Here is a 20,653-nt window from a genome sequence, read left to right as displayed (position 1 = left end):
CAGGTAAATCTGGGGGTGTTGTCACAGACGGGAGATACATTTCTGCCTTGTTTAGAAAATTCACCAATTACTATCAGGTGTCGGCTGCAGAGGTAGCCAGAAAGGTTTAACCACTTACCCCCCGGACCATATTGCTGCCCAAAGACCAGAGACCTTTTTGCGATTCGGGACTGCGTCGCTTTAACAGACAATTGCGCGGTCGTGCGACGTGGCTCCCAAACAAAATTGGCGTCCTTTTTTTCCCACAAATAGAGCTTTCTTTTGGTGGTATTTGATCACCTCTGTGGTTTTTATTTTTTGCACTATAAACAAAAATATAGCGACAATTTTGAAAAAAATGAATATTTTTTACTTTTTGCCATAATAAATATCCCCCAAAAATATATAAAAAAACATTTTTTTTCCTCAGTTTAGGCCGATACGTATTCTTCTATATATTTTTCGTAAAAAAAAACGCAATAAGCGTTAATTGATTGGTTTGCGCAAAAGTTATAGCGTTTACAAAATAGGGGGTATTTTTATGCCATTTTTATTAATATTTTTTTTTACTAGTAATGGCGGCGATCAGCGATTTTTTTTCGGTACTGCGACATTATGGCGGACACTTCGGACACTTTTGACACATTTTTGGGACCACTGGCATTTTTATAGCGATCAGTGCTATAAAAATGCATTGGATTACTATAAAAATGCCACTGGCAGTGAAGGGGTTAACACTAGGGGGCGGGGAAGGGGTTAAGTATGCCTGGGTGTGTTCTTACTGTGGGGGGGGGGGTGTGGCCTCACTAGGGGAAACACTGATCCTCTGTTCATACATTGTATGAACAGAAGATCAGCATTTCCCCCGCTGACAGGACCGAGAGCTGTGTGTTTACACACACAGCTCCCGGTCCCCGCTCTGTACCGAGCGATCGCGTGTGCCCGGCGGCGATCGCGCCCGCCAGGCACACGCACGGGAGTCGGGGGCGAGCGGGGGGCGCGCGCGCGCCTCCGGCGGCGCGCACGCGCCCCTAGTGGCGGCTCAAGGAGCCGCCGTATAGCTACGGGCTCTCGCCCAGCAGAGCCGACCTGCCGCCGTAGAATGACGGCGGCTGGTCGGCAAGCAGTTAAGGACGTTGGATAGCTTCAGCTGTTCAGAATGGAAAAATTAAAGCCTCTATAAGTTGTCCAGAGGATTACTACTGAATGCTGCATCCTGAGGCTTGTTGAGTTAAGGAGAGCAGTGAGCCGAGGAAGACTTCTGAAGATGAAGTGGTTGTTGATATGTTTTGCTGTGTGATAAGAAAATCAAAAAGACTATTGTTTTCTGCTGGAAGACCAGCAGTGTCTGCCCAGCAGTAGGCTGTGCCAGACTCCATAGGTAGGTTCCTGTGTTGTGAAGGTAGACGGCCCAAGTGACCAGGATTTATTTTATGTTTTGTTTTGTTTATGCTGTTTGGATGCTTGCACTTGTTTCCAGCAATATGGAAGAATAAACCATAACCCTTGTTTTTTCAACTACCCACGGCTGCCTCTCTGTATATTTCAGTGTGTAGTGAACCCACTCAGGAGGTCACACACCCCCACTACCGAGCTAACCCCTTACACATGGTGGAGTGCCGCGGGCAGTTAAAGTAAACCCAAAATGGAGGAGATACTGAAGCAGCTGGCTATAGCAAATGCAAATCAACAGCAGACAAATGCAGGTTTGCAGCGAAGCCTTGCAGCACAACAACAAGCTCACCAAGAGAGCATTGCAGGCTTGGAACAGAGACACCAGCAGCAAATGGAGGCCATTGTGAAACAGCTTCAGAGACAGCAGGCCGAGGTTGGGAGTCAGGCCAGTAACATACCGACTTTTCGGGTAAGCCACTTATTGCAAAAGATGACTGCAGATGATGACCCTGAGATGTTTCTGACCACGTTTGAGAGAACAGCGGAAAAAGAGAGTTGGCCTAAAGAACAGTGGGCTGGACTAGTGTCCCCCCTATTATCTGGAGAAGCCCAAAAGGCATATTTTGATTTGGAGCTTGCAGATGCAAAAAACTATGATCGGTTAAAAGAGGAAATATTGGCACGTTTTGGTGTAACCCTGGCTGTCTGTGCAGACAAACTAGTAGACAAACTAGTAGACCTGGTCGAAAGGTACCTAACAACAGAAAATGTGTCATCTTTCCCCAGAGACGCACAGACTTTCCACCCCAAGACCAGACCCTCCCCACCTATAGGTAAGACTGCATCAAGGGATGGAGGTGGAGAGAGGGACCAAAGAAGAACTAGAGGTATTATCGGGACCACTGCTAGTGGTTGGCGAGAGCGGCCTGGAAGACCCATCCCACAAGAGAGGACCAAGAGGTTGATTTGTTACCGTTGCCGGGAAGAGGGACATGTAGCAGCGGTTTGCCCAGCGGTTGATGAACCCATGCAGTCTGACAGAGAGACGACAGTCCCTTTTTGCAACCACATGCACTGCAGTAAAGGGGAATGAGAAACCTTTTTTTTTTTTTTGTTTCCATATAAAGATTTTTATTGAAGCTTTCACAAGGTACAAAAGAAAATAAAACAATAAAGAAAGCTATGCCACAAAATTAAAGTAAAGTCACATTATATGACAGAAGAAGAAGCATTGACCAGAGCATATATGTATAGTATCCAGTTTAACCTATGGTCATTTACACATTGCCGTATTTATTTGTCCAGATTTCTCACATTTTGTCAAATGTGCTGCACTTGTGTGAATTGATTGCTAAGGCCCGGTACACACGAGCAAACATGTACGATGAAAGCGGTCCGTCGGACCGTTTTCACCGTACATGCCTGCCAGAGGGCTTCTGTACGATGGTTGTACTAACCATCGTACAGAAGTCCGCGCGTAAACACTACGCGGGGCGTGTCCACGTCGTCGCCGCGTGGGCGGGCCTGCCATTTAAAGGCTTCCACGCATGCGTCAAAGTCATTCGACGCATGCGAGGGACGGCGGGCGCTCGGACATGTACGGTAGGTCTGTACTGAGTCAGTAATATTAACTGTAGTGTCTTTTTTCCAGTTTTGCAGTACTAGGGATCTAGCTGCCAATAGAATGTAAGTTACCACTTGCCTCATATTGTGTGGACAGATTTCCATACCTATGTGTAGGATAGCTAGTGAAGGGTTAGGGGGAGTAAGTATTCCTGTAACAGATGAGATGAGCTTGAACGTTTGATTCCAGAAACTCGTTAAGCTAGGGCATTCTCAGAACATGTGGATAAGATGTCCTTTATGTCCACAGTTTCTCCAACATAGTGGCGAGGCGCTAGGAAACACACCAGAAGACCGCGCTCATGGTCATCTACAGTTCATAATAAACCAAACAATTTTGTTTGAGCTTCAAATAAAATGTTTTGGAAGAAAATCCATTTATTGAAGATGAACACCAGGTATATGATAAAAACGTCCATATAAAAATTGCAAAGTTGTATAAGCTGTATCAACAATTATGGACTCCACAGACAGCTACCATCAAGTGCACGGGGTTAAAACCTCACAGGTTAAAAGAACGTATCATCAGCTGGAAATGACAATAACAATGACAGTACCTTCAGGGCAGATGGTAAGGTGGCGGTGGTGAGGAGATGACCATACAAGCCTCAACAAGAGCCTGTCACCAGGCGGTCCGCGTACCTGCAGTGTCACCGTAGGGGAGAAACGACGGGATCATCCGACGAATCCACCGATCTGGGACACGGTACCGTGAGATCTGAGAGGACAGCCGCTCGTTCAGTCCGTTCGCGATGCCGTCACACGTCTGGGACGCCGCTCTTAGATCGAAGTGGTAAAGCAGAGATGTGGTTGCTGCCCTCTGGTGGAAGAACCGTAGATTACACGCTCATGTAATGTAGTGGAAGCTGCCAGCGGAAATTCAATATTAAAATGAAGTCAATCTTGAAAGATAGATAGATGGATTGGAATTCCATAAAATGGGGGAATGGGGTGATGTTCTTGACGACGCGTTTCGCGCTTCAAAGAGCTTTTTCAAAGTCAAGTGTGTAGGACTTATGCCAGGTATAAATAGTCCAAAAAGGGGGGAGTGATAATGGGAGGGAAAGGGGGCGGATAAAAAGTGGGCATGTTCAATGAAACCGAAAGTTTTAACCTCTTGCAGGCAGAGATTAAATTTATACCTACTGTGAGGGGTTAGCTCGGTAGCGGGGTGTGTGACCCCTTGGATGGGTTCACCACACACTGAATTTATACAGACTGGCAGTCGAAGACGGTTGAAAACAAGGTTTTTGGTTTATTTTCCATCTTGCTGGAAAACAATTGCAAGCATCCAAACAGCATAAACAAAATCAAATAAAAATAAATCCTAGCCACTCTGGGCGTCTACCTTCCACACAGTAACCTATCTAAGGAGTCTGGCTCAGCCTAGCGCTGGGCAGACAATGCTGGTCATACAGCACAAACAGTAGTCTTTTGACATTTATAACACAGGAAAAAGTCAATGGTCTCCTCACCTCATCAGGAGACTTTCTGGCACTGCTCTCCTACTCACACAGCATTAGGAGCGATGCAGCCAATTAGTGGTTATCCTCTGGGCTACTTTATAGAGGCCTTTAATTGCCTCACTCTGAACAGCTGGAGTCTTCCAACGACCCGTAGCCTTCCTGGCTATTTCTGGCAGCCGACGCCTAATAATGATTGGTGTATTGTCTAACAAGGCAGAAATGTATGTCCCGACTGTGACAACATCCACAGATTTACCTGACTTCCTGTCACATTACATAATCAAATAACACAGAAATAACATTAAATCCATGATGAAAAAATCAACTAAATAGAGAAAATACAATAAAATAAATTAATAAAAAATATATAAATAAATCATAATGAGCAAAAATGTATATCATAATGAGCAAAAAAGTAAAAAATACAAAAATGTATCGAGAAACATTATAATAAAATAATATATATATATATATATATATAGAGAAAAAAATGCCACCTAGTGGAGCATTAGGGTAATAATATAAAATACATGCAATCATAAATATGTTTCCGCACTAAAAACATGTACTCTTTTATATAAGTTTTCTCAGTTAAAAAACAGACTAAATAAGAGTGCTTGTCTCAATTTCTTCGTTTAGCCCTTTTGGGGCCAACGAATCGAACATGAATATCCAAAAGACTTCCCTTCTGCATAAAAGGGAAAATCTTTTGTTGGACGTTAGGGTGCCCTTGGGAATGTGTTCAATCACAAACACTTCCAAACACTTAAAGTCTTTATTGTGAGAGTGATTGAAATGTCGTGGCACACTATGTTCGGTGCACCCTTTTTTTATAAGACGGCGATGGTCACCGATTCTGGCACGCAGTGCTCTTATAGTGCAACCTACATAAAATAGCCCGCATGGACAGCGTAATACATATACAACAAACTCTGTTGAGCATGTGATAAATTGTTTAATGATATATTCTTTACCAGAATGCATAGTTATCTTGTTCGTGTCATGTGTTATAAACTGGCAGGTCAGGCAAGCTCCTTTTTTGCACTGGAATATACCCTTCCTATCATTTAAATAAGTTCTTATGTCCAGAGGGGAGCCAGAAGGCGTATTTTGTATTTTGCTGGGGGCCAAGATGTTTTTAATGGTTCTGGCCCTACGGAAAGTAACCCGTGGGACGGCTGGGAGTACAGGAGCCAGTCTCTGGTCGAGATGAAGAATCTTAAAATGTTTTTTGATAATATTTGTCACTGATTTGTGACTGTCATTAAAAGTGGATATGAACCTAATAGCATGGGCATTATCCTGCTGTTTCTTTGGTAATTTTTTATCAGAGGAAGGTTCTAAAAAAGAAGAAAATCACTTGCGGCTATAATGAATTGTCGGCTCCCGGCAATTCAGAGAAAAGTCAGGTCTGGTATGGATATTAAAGGGAACCCTGCGTCAAATAAAAAAAAAAAAAATGACGTGGCGTTCCACCCGAATATCCATTCCAGACCCTTCGCTTTAAAGTTTCAAGTTAACCAGCAGGTGATTGATTGCTAGGTGGTCCTAGCAACCAATCATTAGCATTGTTAATATGAAAAGTTAACTCCAGCAGTTCCGGTCCTCTGTTCTGTGCTGATTTGTCTCCCCCTCTGCATGCATGCCCCAGTAAAGGTAAAAAGGGGCAATGTTCAGGGGTCCAGAGCTGGGTGGGGGGGCAATGTGCAGGGGTCCAGAGCTGGGTGGGGGGAATGTGCAGGGGTCCAGAGCTGGATGAGGGGAATGTGCAGGGGTCCAGAGCTGGGTGGGGGGAATGTGCAGAGGTCCCAAGCTGGGGGGGGCAATGTGCAGGGGTCCAGAGTTGGGTGGTGGCAATGTGCAGGGGTCCAGAGCTGGGGCTGGGGGGCAATGTGCAGGGGTCCCCTGCTGGGGGGGCAATGTGCAGGGGTCCCGGGCGGGGGGAAATGTGCAGGGATGGGGGCAGTTTGTAATGTGCAGGGGTCCCGAGCTGGGGGGGCAATGTGTAATGTGCAGGGGTCCCAAACTAGGGGGGGGCAATGTGTAATGTGCAGGGTTCCAGACCAGTGGGGGTGCTGTGTAGTGTAAAAGGGTCCAGAGCTGCGAGCGACTTGGTAATATAAAGGGGTCCAGAGGTGCAGTTGTGGAGAGGGGGTGCACAGTAGTGACAAAGAGATATTGGGGGGGGGGGGTACAGAGATATGCAGGGAGCACAGTGGGGTGTTTTTACATTTTAAAGTGGGGGTGCCAGATATAGAATCCGCCCCGGGTGCCAAATGCTCTAGGCACGCCCATGTGCAGGCCCTTAAATTCTAGACAGGCATCTCCCCCCAGGCTCTGGGCCTCATTATCCCAGAAACCTGTTCTGTCATAATACAAGTCCTGCCTATATAAAAAGGTAAGTTTTGTCCTTTAACCTCACATTCTATGTATTTAATGCTTGCTAATGTATAGTATTCTTTTCATCAGTCCTTAATTACCATGATTGTAATATGCTGTGAATGTCCTCTTGCATGCTGTAAGCTTTTAATGCTCCTTTTTTGGCCTACATGCATATTTCCAACAACTAACCTCTCCAGCATACTCTCCTGGGCCCAAACACACCTAGCCTAGTCACTTCCCAATGTATTTTGTCTGCTCCATTGTAGTGCTTGACCCCCCCTAAAATGTGTGCATTTATTTTATCTTTCAAATTCAGACAAATTATTTCTTAGGTCCCCAACTCATCTCATTGTTTTTTTACTTAAAGTGGAGTTCCAACCATAAATATAACATTACATCAGTAGTTTTAAAAAAATGTCATTAGTCCTTTACGAAAATGTTTTTTTTTTTTTAGATGCCTTCAAAGTGTTGTTGCTAGGCAGAATAGTTAATCTTCCCACTTCCTGCACCTAGGTGCTTAATGCTTCCTAACCTACACCGCACAGACTCCTGGGAATGTAGTGGGTGTAACTTTCCAGGAGTCTGTGCACTCCCCAGTCTCAAAGAATCATGTGACTTGGACAGCACAGGTGCTGAAACCTGATCTGACACTGCTTGTGCAGCACTGAGCATGTGCGAGATCTGCAAGGCTGAAATCCAGGAAGTCATACAGTCTGGCTTCATGATGCCCACACTTAAGATGGCCCCAGTCAATTTCTATTTTATAAAGTGTCTAAATGCTGTAACAACCTAACAAAACGGACCTTAGTTTACAGACTAACTTTACTAGAATACATTAAGCTTGTGTATTACAGGGGTATTTATATTTAAAAAGTGAAATTGTGGCCGGAACTCCGCTTTAAAATACTCCTTCAAATTAATGTTATACTGATATTTTGGCAAGAATGTTTTGGGATAATCTGCTTGCAATGTTTATGTATCAAAGTATTAATTTTTCTTGTTTGACTCCACAGTTCCCTTCTACGCCACAGGAATGGCAGAATGTGGCATCGGAGTTTTCACAGCATTGGAACTTTCCCAACTGTGGAGGAGCTTTTGATGGCAAGCACGTCCGCATCGTGCCACCACCCCGTTCGGGATCCTATTATTTTAACTATAAAGGGTTCCACAGTATTGTGCTGATGGCGGTGGTGTCTGCCAATTACGAGTTTCATTTTGTGGACGTGGGGAAAAATGGGCGGATGTCTGACAGTGGAGTTTTTGCCCAGACGGAGTTCGCCTACTATCAGATGACCTGGCATGCCACCTGCAGCAGAGAATGAAGAGGGCCTTTGTTTTCATCGTGAATGAGGCGTTTGCGCTCGGGCCACATCTGATGAGGCCATTTCCTCAAAGGACCCTCACCCCTGAGAGGAAGGTGTTTCCAGGCTGGCCAGAGCCAGAAGGGTGGTAGAAAATGCCTTTGGCATCATGGCCAGCTGTCTCCGCCTCTTTATGACCTTAATTAATCTGGTGGAGTACAAGTGGAATCACATTGTAATGTGCTGTTGTGTCCTTCACAATTTTTTTTTTTAATTCACCGAATTATTTATCTTCTGTTGGGCCTGAGGCCACACTACATGCCGAAATTGCATTGCCGGCCCAGGAAGCTGGCCCTACAGGCTTGGCCCTCCAAAGCGGCCGTGATGTGCGGCAACAGTATTTGGATTTTTTTATGGGTAGGGGGGCCATTGCAATGCCTGATGACGTTTGAATGTTAGCTTTTAATAAAAATATTTTTTCTATGGAAAAAAACTTTTTTTTGGGGGTTTCTTTTATCTTTCTTCTAGGTTCTCCTAGTGCACTTGTAGTGCCATGTGTATTTTCCTTTAGTAAATACCCATCATTGTCAGTGTAAACACCAAAAAATAAATTTGGGGTTTTTAGGCAAAATTGATATAAGAAATTGATATAAGAAGCCACACTTTGTTGAGTATAAAAGCTTTTTAATTGTTGCACATTTTAAATGTGCTTTTATATATATATATATATATATATATATATATATATATATATGAAATGGTAGTTTTTTAGCCTTTGCTCCACCTGCTTGGTCTTTTGCCTGATCTGGAGCAAGTTTTCGTTGATTTGAACCAGGTCACGAGAGCAGACCATGATTTCTTGAATCACCATTTGGGCACTGTGACTGGTGAACCGTTCTTGCTCCACAGGCAGAAAAGCACCTAAAATTTTGAAACGCACCATATATTATAAATATGCAGGCCTACATCTATTACCTGAATCGGTTGTGTATGACACTGACCTGTTGTGGTGCCAGTTTCCACTTCCTCCACATCCCGCAGCTGTGGGTCTTGGGTTGGAGGTGTGGGGTTCCTAGGCTCCCATCTCGAAGCTCTTTGAAGCCCTATGAGAGTGAAACAAAAGGTATACTTGAGTAAAATTAGATTTGAGGCCTGAAAGAGCAATATGAATCATTCTTTGGAAGTGTGGTACAATTATCTATTTTGTCAATAGTTCTAAGCTGAACACATGATTGTATCCATTACCAAAGCTGGTACATTTATCTATTTTTGGTCAAGTTTCCCACATGGAAACACACCAAGTATCCACTGGATCACCTGTGTGTGACACCCTAAAAAGGTTGTTCTTGTGGCCCACACTTGTGCTACTGAGTCCAGATGTGTAACCAGCTGCTGATAACAACAAAAACCTGGGGAATGCCCAGGGAAAAACCAAGCCTACTTACCGACCAGCTTGCAGAAAACCAATTAACCTGTCTAAAGTATGCGTTAAAAACAGGGGTTCAGTCCGCACACATTTGCAAACGCATGCGTGAGCCACAGAGCCGCGCCAAGGCACCCTGTAATATCTGTGGTCCTAACACTAAACAATGAGCGTCCCCACAATGGAGGCACATGCATTTTAATGGATAGACAGGGGCAGGTGAACTGAAGGGAAGCCACCCCTCCTTTAAAGGTACAAGAGCACACCAAGCACCCAGCATATAGCACAATGGCTGCAAAGGTGTTGGTGCACTGATGGACCAATATAAACACCACAGGTGAAGCATAAACATGTCCACTGCCCCCGTCTATAGCTGGCCATAACAGTAAGTAGCATTGGAAGGCTAAAGCAGATAACAACAAAAACCTGGGGAATGCCCAGGGAAAAACCAAGCCTACTTACCGACCAGCTTGCAGAAAACCAATTAACCTGTCTAAAGTATGCGTTAAAAACAGGGGTTCAGTCCGCACACATTTGCAAACGCATGCGTGAGCCACAGAGCCGCGCCAAGGCACCCTGTAATATCTGTGGTCCTAACACTAAACAATGAGCGTCCCCACAATGGAGGCACATGCATTTTAATGGATAGACAGGGGCAGGTGAACTGAAGGGAAGCCACCCCTCCTTTAAAGGTACAAGAGCACACCAAGCACCCAGCATATAGCACAATGGCTGCAAAGGTGTTGGTGCACTGATGGACCAATATAAACACCACAGGTGAAGCATAAACATGTCCACTGCCCCTGTCTATAGCTGGCCATAACAGTAAGTAGCATTGGAAGGCTAAAGCAGATAACAACAAAAACCTGGGGAATGCCCAGGGAAAAACCAAGCCTACTTACCGACCAGCTTGCAGAAAACCAATTAACCTGTCTAAAGTATGCGTTAAAAACAGGGGTTCAGTCCGCACACATTTGCAAACGCATGCGTGAGCCACAGAGCCGCGCCAAGGCACCCTGTAATATCTGTGGTCCTAACACTAAACAATGAGCGTCCCCACAATGGAGGCACATGCATTTTAATGGATAGACAGGGGCAGGTGAACTGAAGGGAAGCCACCCCTCCTTTAAAGGTACAAGAGCACACCAAGCACCCAGCATATAGCACAATGGCTGCAAAGGTGTTGGTGCACTGATGGACCAATATAAACACCACAGGTGAAGCATAAACATGTCCACTGCCCCCGTCTATAGCTGGCCATAACAGTAAGTAGCATTGGAAGGCTAAAGCAGATAACAACAAAAACCTGGGGAATGCCCAGGGAAAAACCAAGCCTACTTACCGACCAGCTTGCAGAAAACCAATTAACCTGTCTAAAGTATGCGTTAAAAACAGGGGTTCAGTCCGCACACATTTGCAAACGCATGCGTGAGCCACAGAGCCGCGCCAAGGCACCCTGTAATATCTGTGGTCCTAACACTAAACAATGAGCGTCCCCACAATGGAGGCACATGCATTTTAATGGATAGACAGGGGCAGGTGAACTGAAGGGAAGCCACCCCTCCTTTAAAGGTACAAGAGCACACCAAGCACCCAGCATATAGCACAATGGCTGCTGAGCATCCTCTACTTACCGTATACTGAATCCAGTTAGATTAGTTAAATATAGGTACCAACACATCTACACAACCATATTCCAAAAATATTCTCACATAAATAGTTCAAGATGTTAAGTTTTATGTTTGCCGGCACAATTCGTAGGAATCATTGTTCATTCGCTCACCAATAATAATACAATGTTTTTGTCTGATACAGTGTTAACAAAATTTGACCATGCTTAAATAGGCATGGATGATTCCTATGACCGATTATTGTGCAAACGAACATGAAACTTGACATCTTGAACTGTACTACATTAAAGAAAAAGCACATGCAGCACCATGAGAGTACACAGGAAAATTACTTACTTTTTCTAATAGCTCTTTTAATTTGGTGGTATTGCTCCGGCTCCCTCAACTTGATGTCAGACCATCACGCTGAGCGGAGCTGTTCTTTCGATCTGCGCACCCCAAATTTTTTTTGCAGAGTTTTGACCACTTTGTCCAATATTTTGGCCTTGACCTGATTAGGCTTTTTTTATGGGCCCTGTTTTGCATCATAATCCTCCCTCCTCAATATTGCCACCATTTCAACCATCTCCTCGAACCAAATGTTTGTGGCCTTGTATCTCCGGGATCTGGCCTGTGGTTCCTCCTGAATTTCCTCCTTAGTTGAGGTTGCCACTTGCAGAGCGTCCGCCATGTTGTCTTGCACTACGACAAGCTAGAAGGGGCAGGGAAAGTACTATAACGAATGTCAGGGGCGGGGAAAGTGTGCGGAGCTGCATGCATGCGCAGTGTATATAATGGTAATCTGCATGGGTCAAAACGACTTTCAGTGTGTGGAAGAAGGCGGAAGCAACGAACATTTAGATCTAGTATACGTAACATTTTTTTGACTTGACCGATCAGTGGATGAGTTTGTGGCATATATATGGTGAGAAAGATTAGTAGTAGAGGCTTGACTAACATTAGTATTTTTGTCTGGTTTTTGACTTGCAGAAATCATGCATGTCTTCAAGGATCATGACTTTATGGCAGAGTTCCTGCAAAGGTGTAATACTAATAAAAATAAAGATGCCAGGAAGAAAGCACTAAAGAGCCTGCTTGAATTTGTGAAAACACAGATCCCCACAGCAACAATCAAGGATGGGAGAGGGTGGGAGGGTGAACTAGAATTACATCGGTTACACAGGTCAGTTAGGGGTCAGACATTAATGGAGAGTGGAATGGGGATAGCTGGGGGGAGGGTTATGGAAGGCGACAAGAAAGTTCCCATGTTGCAAACAGCCATTGGAAATTATAGTGCAATTTGCTCTTCTATAAGTTATATGAAAAACACCAGAGAAAAATGTAACAATACATTTAAGTGTTTGTTCACCAATGCCAGAAGTCTGCCAAGCAAAACAGGTGAGTTGGAAGCTCTGGTGCATGAGGAGAGCTATGATGTAATCGGTATTGCTGAAACTTGGCTTCAATCCTCACATGACTGGGCTATTAATATTCCGGGCTATGCTCTCTTTCGGAAAGACAGGGTAAAATGAAGGTGGCGGGGTCTGTCTCTATGTGAGAAGTGACCTCAAAGCAAGCGTGAATTAGAACCTGGTTGATGGAGAGTGTGATGAGGCTGAAGCATTATGGGTGGAACTGCATACAGATGTGCGTAGTTCAAAGTTAATCATTGGAGTTTGTTATAGACCACCCAATGTTAATGAGGAGGTGGAGACTCAGCTCCTTGCACAGATGGAAAGGGCTGCAAGGGCTGGGACTGTGATAATAATGGGGGATTTTAACTACCCAGAAATTGACTGGAATAATGGCATTGCTGGGACAATTAAAGGACAAAAATTTAAAAACCTATTGCAGGACAATTTTATGGTCCAGTTTATTGAGGCCCCAACTAGGAATGATGCTCTGTTGGACCTGGTAATCTCAAACCATGCAGAGCTTATTACTAATGTTCAGATAAAGGAACACCTGGGTAGTAGTGATCATAACATGATTTCATTTAATGTTAACTATAAGCAAGAAATACATACAGGAAAGATAAAAACACTCAATTTCAAGAGAGCAAATTTTCCAAGGATGAGGGCTGTTCTCCAGGACTTAGACTGGGAGGGAATATTGGTGCCGATGAACACAGAACAGAAATGGGAATTCTTCAATAAGACCGTTTATGAACTCACTACAAAGTATATTCCCATGGGCAATAAGTTTAAAAGGCTAAAGATAAAACCTATGTGGCTCACGGTCAAAGTTAAAAAAGCTATAAACAATAAGAAATTAGCTTTTAAAAAATATAAAAATGAAGGAACACTAGTGTTGTTTAAATGTTACAAAGAATATAACAGGATATGTAAAAAGGAAATCAAGGATGTAAAAATTCAAAACGAACGACAGATTGCAAAAGATAGTAGGACAAACCCCCAAAAATTCTTTAAATATATTAATAGTAAAAAGGTGAAGTCTGAGCATATAGGCCCCTTACAAAATAATCTAGAGTGGGTGACTGGGGACAAAGAGAAGGCAAATTTATTAAATGCTTTCTTCAGCTCTGTGTATACAAAGGAGCATGGGGGAGGGGCTCATGTCCAAAATGGGGGTGGAAGTGACACAGCCCCAAAGCCCCAAATCCACAATGGCTCAAAAGTGATATGGTCCAGAAATATTTAGACAGAATAAAGGTGGATAAAGCACCTGGACCAGATGGCATCCACTCACGAATCCTAAAAGAATTGAGCTCTGTAATTTCAAAGCCACTGTATCTAATATTTAGGGACTCGTTAATGACAGGAATAGTACCACTGGATTGGCGTAGAGCCAATGTGGTGCCCATATTTAAAAAGGGAACAAAGTCTTTGCCAAGTAACTATAGACCTGTTAGTTTAACTTCTATAGTTGGAAAGATACTGGAACGTTTAATAAAAGACCACATGGATGAGTTCTTGCTGGAAAAAAACTATTTAAGCAACAGACAGCATGGATTCATGAAAGACAGAAGTTGTCCTGATTTCCTTTTATGAAGAGGTAAGTAAAACCCTGGACAGAGGAATGGCTGTGGACGTGGTATACCTGGATTTGCAAAAGCGTTCGATACAGTTCCGCACACACGGCTCATGTGTAAGGTAAGGTCTACAGGCTTGGATATATCAGTTTGTAAATGGATAGAAAACTGTCTAAAAGACAGAATTCAGAGAGTCGTGGTTAATGATTCTTACTCTGAATGGTCCAAGGTTATCAGTGGTGTACCCCAAGGTTCAGTGCTGGGACCCTTACTTTTTAATATCTTTATAAATGATATTGGGTCTGAGATCAAAAGTAACATTTCTGTCTTTGCAGATGACACCAAGCTATGCAGTAGAATAACGTCCTTACAGGATGTCTCCAATTTACAAGCTGACCTCAATGCTCTGTCTGATTGGGCGACTATGTGGCAGATGAGGTTTAATGTTGATAAATGTAAAGTTATGCACTTGGGGGCTAAGAATATGCATGCATCGGGGGCGTGGCCAGCAGGGAATCTGTATGGAAGCTCACTGCTAGAGCTCCATGTTCTAATACCTTCCTGAAGCGGCTAGCAGCGACGAAAAGCGCGCCCGAGGACACAGTATCGATCCGGAGAGGACAGAGAACATCTCCAGCATTATGGAGAAACGTAATTCCCGCAAGAAACCCCGCAAATTGGGGTTGTTTATCAGTCCGGCTGAATCCCCTCAGAAAAAAGATGGCGCCTCCTCCCTCACACACACAGACCAGCTGCCAGGCAACTCTGTGAGGAGAAAGACACAGGCTCTGATGCTGCAGCAGCCTGAGAAGGAACAACAAAATGAAGCCTTTGAATCAGACTTCATCAGCCCTGTAAAACAAAGGAGAAAAGTGTCATCTGGAGATAAAGTAAGTGACATTGAAATAGACTGTGATTCTGATGCTGATATTAACCCCTATGAGGTAAAATTGGACTCCTTTCCCACCTCTGGCAAAGCAATGCTTGACACTGATATGAAGGAAATGCTAAAATCATTGCATGGAGCGATCCAACATGACATGAGAGGATTTAATGCAAAAATCTAAAGCGGAAATAGGAGATTTGGGTGAAAGAGTGGATTATATTGAAAACAAAATGACTGACTTCACTGACGCCCATAATGAATTAGTTGATGACCATTTTGCTCTTGAGGAAGAAGTCAGACAACTGAAGCTTAAAGTCTCAGACCTCGAAGATAGGTCTAGGCGAAACAATATTAAATTCCGCGGCATCCCTGAAAACGTAAAAAATAATGACCTAAGAATCTTTTTGCAAAAAATGTTCGTGGACCTTATCCCCTCATTGCAAAAACAAGATCTAGTGATCGACAGAGCTCACAGACTTCCTAAGCCCTCGCACATCGCAGCGAAACTTTCAAGAGATGTGATCGCCAAGATCCATTTTTTCCAGACAAAAGACATGCTAATGCATTTTGCAAGACACCATGCACCACTACCAGACCCCTACGCGGGAATTATCCTATACTCCGATCTTTCCCAAGCTACTATCTTGGCGCGGAAAAACCTGAATCCGATCACCAAAATACTTCGAAACCACAAATTAATTTATAGATGGGGTTTTCCAACCAAACTATCTGTGGAAAAAGATAACATGTCTCATACAATACACACACTGGAAGATGGCCTCAAGATTCTGAAAAAATGGAATCTACTCCCAAATGATGAAAGTACCCCGATCGATGGAACCACCAAAGAAAAACTGACCGCTCCTTGGAATGTCAGTCATGGATGACACAACCGCCGGTATAAAAATTCTTGTCTCTTTTCTCTCCAGTTTATCATGGCCTAAGTTCCTCAGGCACATGAATCCCAGGGAGCCCCTATCCTGAACCCCTGATCTATGATTAACAAAGCCCCCACAACGAGAGTGCACACATTTATGCACACAAGAGTTGCTCGACAACTCGCTTGTTTTTACATGTTATTTTTTGTTTTTGTCTCTGTTTTTGACCATGATCCTAATTTCCTTCCCTCCCCCCCTCACAAGCAATATCTTACAATCTTCTTTTTTCATGGTAGTTATGTAGTCGATGGACACGCTTTGCCTTTACTACATTCGATACATATACAATTCATCTATATGAAAATTATTCGCTATGCCTAATCTAAAACTACTCTCATTAAATGTGAAGGGCCTCAACAGCCCCTTCAAAAGAAAAGCCCTATGGAATGATGCCCTAAAATTCGGATGCGACATATTCTGCATTCAAGAATCGCATTTTGCAAGAGACAACCCTCCTCAATTTTCACACCCTAAATTCCCGCATATCTTCGCATCTCACAACAGTAAGAAAAAAAAAGGAGTCCTGACGATCATCAAGGATTCAATCTCCTTTCAACTTTTGGACTCAAAAATTGACCAACAAGGTCGGTATGTAATACTGGTTGCAAAGATTGAAAATACAATACTAACATTAGTCAATATCTACGCACCAAATAGGAACCCACAACAATTCCTTCAAAAAGTTATCACAATAACAAAGAAAATACAAAAAGGCAATATTATCTTATGTGGGGACTTTAATGCAACGATGGACCCTACTCTGGACACCACTAAAGGGATCCAATCCAAACGAAGAGGTTTGAAGAACATCTTCTCACAAGAAGACCTCCATGATCCTTGGAGGTGTCTCCACGCAACAGAAAAGGACTTTACGTTTTATTCAAATGTCCATAAATCCTATTCTAGGATCGACTTCTTCATCACTGACAGAGCTCTCCTCCAGAAAACCACAGATGCCCATATACATAACATAACATGGTCTGACCATGCTCCAATCTCTTTAATTATTGATCTAGCCCAACAAAATTCGAAGCATGTTCTTTGGAGGAACAATACATATATTTTGTCACATAGAGGAGCTCTGGCAGAGATGAAGGAAAGACTAGAAGAATATTTTAAATTTAATGACAACGACGAAGTCTCTATCTCTAGTATATGGTGTGCCCACAAAGCTTTCTCCAGAGGAATGCTGATACAATTGACGTCTAGGGAAAAAAAAAGGCGGTCACAGGAGGTAAATAATCTATTAGTGAAAATAGACAAATTAGAGAAGGAACACAAGCTAGCCCCCAAACACATCCTCCTCCTCCAACAACTTAATGAAGCCAGACACGAGCTTAGAGCGACTTTGATCTCTGATCATGAAAAATACCTCAAAAAACTAAAACTAAACCACTACTCCCAAGGAAATAAAGCGGGTAAGTTACTTGCCATGCAACTACGTATTAGACAGAACAAACAGAAAATCCATGAAATTGTTCACCACAAGTCAGGAAAAGTATTGTATTACCCACAGAGTATAGCTGATGCGTTTGCAGAATACTATGAGGGCCTATATAATCTAAAAAAAGATCATACTGTCACCCAACCAACCCTAAAAGATATAACCCAATTTCTTGATAAACTTAACATCCCTACAGTAGATTCCGCTACATTAGAAAAATTAAATGATCCTATAACAGTAAATGAAATCAAAAAAGTAATCTCAATGTTACCACTAAATAAAGCGCCCGGTGCAGATGGCCTATCTAGTGAATACTTTAAGGCATTTGCATTTCTCCATACTTGACCAGATTGTTTAATCAAGCTGTCAACACCCGCTCATTCCCTAAGGAAATGCTTGAAGCAATTGTCATCACAATACCAAAGCAAGGGAAAGACCCGACTTCTCCAACTAATTATAGACCTATCTCGCTACTTAATTCTGATTTAAATTTTTTTGCTAAGGTTCTAGCTAATCGACTATTAGAAATTACTCCTTATCTGATTGAACCAGATCAAGTTGGATTCGTGAAGGGACGTCAAGGCCCGGATAGCACCAGACGGATGATTAATCTACTTAGCCATGTAGAGCGCGGTCGGATGCCTTCTCTGCTTCTCGGACTGGATGCGGAGAAGGCATTCGACAGAGTGCACTGGGGATATGTAGCGGAAACCCTTAAGAAATTTGGTCTCACAGGATTTATTTTTGAAGCCATAATGTCTCTCTATACTACACCATCTGCTAGGGTATTTACATCGGGAAGTATATCTAAACAGTTTAGTCTCTCAAACGGTACTAGACAGGGATGCCCCTTATCACCCATTATATTCTCATTAGCAATTGAACCACTGGCGATATCTCTCAGATCTAACCCCAATATCGTAGGAATCAAGGTCGGTCAAACAGAACATAAATTGGGATTATTCGCGGACGACGTTCTTTTAACTTTATCTGCTACCGACACACTACTAGAAGAGGTAACCACTATCCTAGATAAATTTGGATCAGTCTCTTATTATAAGATTAATCATAGTAAATGTTTTGTACTACCTATGAACATCCCGCCAGACCTAGTTGTTAAACTAAAACAACAATCTAGCTACAATTGGGACAACCCCTCCATTACCTATCTTGGGATTCAACTTACTTACCCACCTAATAAACTGTATGAAGCAAATTATCCCTCCTTATTAACTCAAATCACTCAAGATACACAGTCTATTAAAAAGACACAACTATCTTGGATTGGAAGAATAGCAGCCTTTAAAATGAAGACGTTACCAAAAATTCTATATTACTTCCGCTCCCTCCCCATCCCATTACCGACTAAATTTTTCACACAAATTAACTCGAAATTGAGCAACTTGGTCTGGTTGGGAAAGAAACCTAGAATTGCTTTATCTACTATGTCATTGGTTAAAGCTAAAGGAGGCCTAAACCTCCCAGATTTACGCCTATATTACTTTGCCTCACTCCTTGATCAAATGAGATACTGGTTCAGATATTCAAATGATAAATTATGGTTGAACATTGAACGAGAAGTGTCTAAAGGGAAGGATCTATTTTCCCTTTCCATGGCCTGCTATGCTCTACCAAAAATTAATACACCCAACTTCCTAACAATTAGAGCTACTCTGGCAGCCTGGGAGTTTGCTCTAACAAAATTACAGCCGACATGTAACCCAGTCCTAATGCCAATACCACTAGGAGTAATCGATTACTGTAAAGTAAGAATTACTACCACACCCTGGTCCAAACAGGGAATCAATTTTTTTGATCAGCTATCACCCGATGACATACATAAAATAACGAATAAACTCATAGCCAAACCGTTCAATAAAAACTTTGACCCAAAGAAAAGTGTGGAACTCCCTAGGGCGCTGTGGGAATTCTTCACTTCCTATAAAATAAGTGGGAAGAGAGGCATATCCCATATATATAAACTACTTTCATCTTTTCCAATTCAAACCAAAACTTTAAATATGATTAAATGGGAGAAGGATCTATCACAAACTTTTACGTGGGAAGAATGGCAAAAAGCCATCCATATTAACAGTTCTTCTTCTGCATGTGTAGAACATTGGGAGAACGCCCAGAAAATACTAAACCGCTGGTATTTGACCCCTTACAGACTATCCCAAATATTCCCTAGCTCCTCCCCCATATGCTGGAGATGTGAATCCCACACTGGCAATTTGTTACATACCCTCTGGGATTGTAAAACCTTATCTAGCTTCTGGAATAATGTATCCTCCTTTATCGCATCCTTCACTGGTAATCTAAAAATACTCACACCTGAATTAGCCCTACTAGGTTTAAATCTAGATGTCTATCCTCCTCAATTTAGAACTATAGTTGCCAACTTCCTTACAGCAGCGAGACTCACCATAACAAAACTATGGAAATCTACCTTAGCACCTAACTTATCTGATGTTGTCCAGAGACTCAATACTCAGGCTCACTATGAGCTAATGTTAGCACATAGGAAAGGAACCATAAGTAAATTCATTAAAAATTGGAATGAATGGATTACTCATCCTAGGGCCTCAAATTTTCTGAAGAATTTTAATAATTATTAAGTGTGTTCCTGAATGACTACACTCCTAAACTAGACCGGATGTAAAAGATAACTTCCTACTCACCTTCCCCTCCCCTCCTTCCCTTGATACCCCTTTATGTTAATTTTGATTTTATTAAATAATATAAGATAATGAGCCATAATCCCTTGTTTACAGCATGATCCCGTTGGGGTAAACAGGGATTGCTAGTTACTTGTTTAAGCATCTGACCACTATCCAACTGGACTAAGGCCCTATATGGTTACTGTTTAGTAAAATGATAATTTGAAGCCTACCCAGGCACACTGTTGAACACATAGTATGACTAAGAAACTGTTGTATTGTTATGACTCTTATTTGTGCTTTATTGTGTATCTTTAAAAAATACAATAAAAAACATTTGAAAAGAATATGCATGCATCATACATACTAGGGGGAGTACAACTGGGGGGATCTGTAGTGGAGAAGGATCGTGGGGTTTTGGTAGATCATAAGCTCAATAATGGCATGCAATGCCAAGCTGCGGTTTCCAAAGCGAGCAAAGTCCTTTCTTGTCTTAAGAGAGGTATGGACTCCAGAGAGAGAGATATCATGCCCCTGTACAAATCATTAGTAAG

The sequence above is a fragment of the Rana temporaria genome, chromosome 2 (assembly GCF_905171775.1).
Source record: "Rana temporaria chromosome 2, aRanTem1.1, whole genome shotgun sequence".
NCBI lineage: Eukaryota > Metazoa > Chordata > Amphibia > Anura > Ranidae > Rana > Rana temporaria.
Note: the sequence above shows the minus strand (reverse complement) of the source record.